The sequence below is a fragment of the Tasmannia lanceolata genome, unplaced genomic scaffold (genome assembly GCF_043159265.1).
Source record: "Tasmannia lanceolata isolate RefF3 unplaced genomic scaffold, GAP_Taslan_0.1 ptg000057l, whole genome shotgun sequence".
NCBI lineage: Eukaryota > Viridiplantae > Streptophyta > Magnoliopsida > Canellales > Winteraceae > Tasmannia > Tasmannia lanceolata.
The window spans coordinates 352,501-355,000 of record NW_027518734.1 but is presented as its reverse complement, the minus strand read 5'-3'; positions in this window follow the sequence as shown (position 1 = coordinate 355,000).

The following is a 2,500-nucleotide window of genomic DNA, read 5'->3' as shown; positions in this document are numbered from 1 at the left end:
GGGCATACCGGGCCTATCGGGGCACACGCGTACATACCGGGGCATACCGAGCCCTACTGGGGCACACGTGCGCATATCGGGGCGTACCAAGCCTATCGGGGCATACGCATGTATCCCAAGGCATACCGAGTCTATCCGGGCATACGCGTTCATACCGGGGCGTAACGGGCCTATCGGGGCATACTTGGGCATATCCGGGCAAAAAATGCCCAAAACTTGCGCAACCTTGGCAACCGTGGTCCATTCCTCTCTATATGCCTAGCCTTGCCAACCGTGGTCCATTCCTCACTATATGCCATGGCCTTGTGCCCATGGTCTTCCCAAGACAGCGTCCAAGGCCCCCGGAAGGCCAAGGGAGCCCAACCCAGCAATGCCCTGCTATGGCAAGCCAAGGCCAAGCATTCCGGTGCCTATCCGGGCAAAAATGCAATTCCTCTCTATATGCCTAGCCTTGGCAACCGTGGTCCATTCCCCACCATATGCCATGGCCTTGTGCCCATGGTCTTCCCAAGACAGTGTCCAAGGCGCCCGGAAGGCCAAGGGAGCCCAACCCAGCAATGCCCTGCTTTGGCAAGCCAAGGCCAAGCATTCCGGTGCCTAACCTTGGCAACCGTGGTCCTTTCCTCACCATATGCCATGGCCTTGTGCCCATGGTCTTCGCAAGACATCGTCCAAGGCGCCCAAAAGGCCAAGGGAGCCCAACCCAGCAATGCCCTGCTTTGGCAAGCCAAGGCCAAGCATTCCGGTGCCTAACCTTGGCAACCGTGGTCCTTTCCTCACCATATGCCATGGCCTTGTGCCCATGGTCTTCGCAAGACATCGTCCAAGGCGCCCAAAAGGCCAAGGGAGCCCAACCCAGCAATGCCTTGCTAGGACAAGCCAAGGCCAAGCATTCCGGTGCCTATCCGGGCAAAAACGCCCAAAGCATGCCCATTCCTTAGCCTATCCAGGCAAAAACGCCCAAAATCTGCACATTCTAGTGCCTATCCGGGCAAAAACGCCCACCAGCATGCCACCCTCCTATAGGGTTTGCGCAACCAACCAGCCTAACCACCAGTGGCAACCAAAGGTGCTGTTAGCGACGACTTCTGAAGACGCAACGAGACGCGACGTGTTTGCGCCCAGACGCGACGAGACGATGCGGGATCTGCGCCCAAGAATGCCTAGACCCGTCGACTTGATGCGGGATCAGCTCGCCCAAGCATGCCTAGTGTGCAAGGCCTGTGTGCAAGGCTAGTGTCCAAGGCTAGTGTGCAAGGCTCATGTGGAACGCTAGTGCGCAAGGCTAGTGCCCAAGGCTTGTGTGCCAGGCCCGTGTGCAAGGCTAGTGTCCAGGGCTTGTGTGCATTGCTTGAGTGCAAGGCTTGTGTGCATTGCTCGAGTGCATGGCTTGTGTGCAAGGGTTGTGCGCAAGGCTAGTGTGCGGGGCTTGTGCGCATGGCTAATGTGCACGGCTTGTGTGCATGGCTACCGTGCAAGGCTAGTTTGCATGGCTAGGGTGCAAGGCTCGCATGCGAGGCTAGTGTGCAAGGCTGCGTGCAAGGGAAGCGTGCAGGGCGAGTGTGCGAGGCCACTGTGCACGGCGCCAGCACTAGCGAGCCATCATCCGCGTTGCCATGGCTCGCTTGGCCTTGGCTTGCCAGGCCCCGACACGAGCAATCGCGCATTTTCTTTGCAACCGACCATCAATGCCGCCCAACGGGGCCAGCACGAGCAGTCATCCGCGGTCCCCTGGCCCTGCGCACGTTTGTCTTTGAAACCGAGCATCAATGCCACAGAAAGTGCCGGGGCGCCAGCTGGAGCCATCATCCGACGTGCCATGGCTCGCTTGGCCTTGGCTTGCCGGGCCCCGACACGAGCAATCGCGCATTTTCTTTGCAACCGACCATCAATGCCGCCCAACGGGGCCAGCACGAGCAGTCATCCGCGGTCCCCTGGCACTGCGCACGTTTGTCTTTGAAACCGAGCATCAATGCCACAGAAAGTGCCGGGGCGCCAGCTGGAGCCATCATCCGACGTGCCATGGCTCTGGTCCCATGGTCTTCGCAACCGAGCATTCGTGACACCCGCGGGGCCAGGACACCAACCCTTCCGACACGAGCATTCGCGCATGTTCTTTGGCCACACAACGGCGCCAGCACGAGCAAAATCATCCGCGGTGCGGTGGCCTTGCACGGCCTTTTGTCTTTGGAACCAACCATCAGTGCCACGGGAAGTGCCGGAGTCCCGGCATCCGCGGTGCCAAGTCATTGCGCCCTTGGTCTCTGCAGCGGGGCATGCCGGGCACTCCCAACCATTGCAAGCAAGCAAGCAAGCAAGAAAGAAAGTAAGTAAGTAAGTATTACATATAGGGGCGGGACATGCGGGGAGATCTGCGAAACGTGCATTACGGGGCACACGCGTACCTACCGGGGCATACCGACCCCTATTGGGGCACACGTGTGCATATCGGGGCATACCGGGCCTATCGGGGCACACGCGTACATACCGGGGCATACCG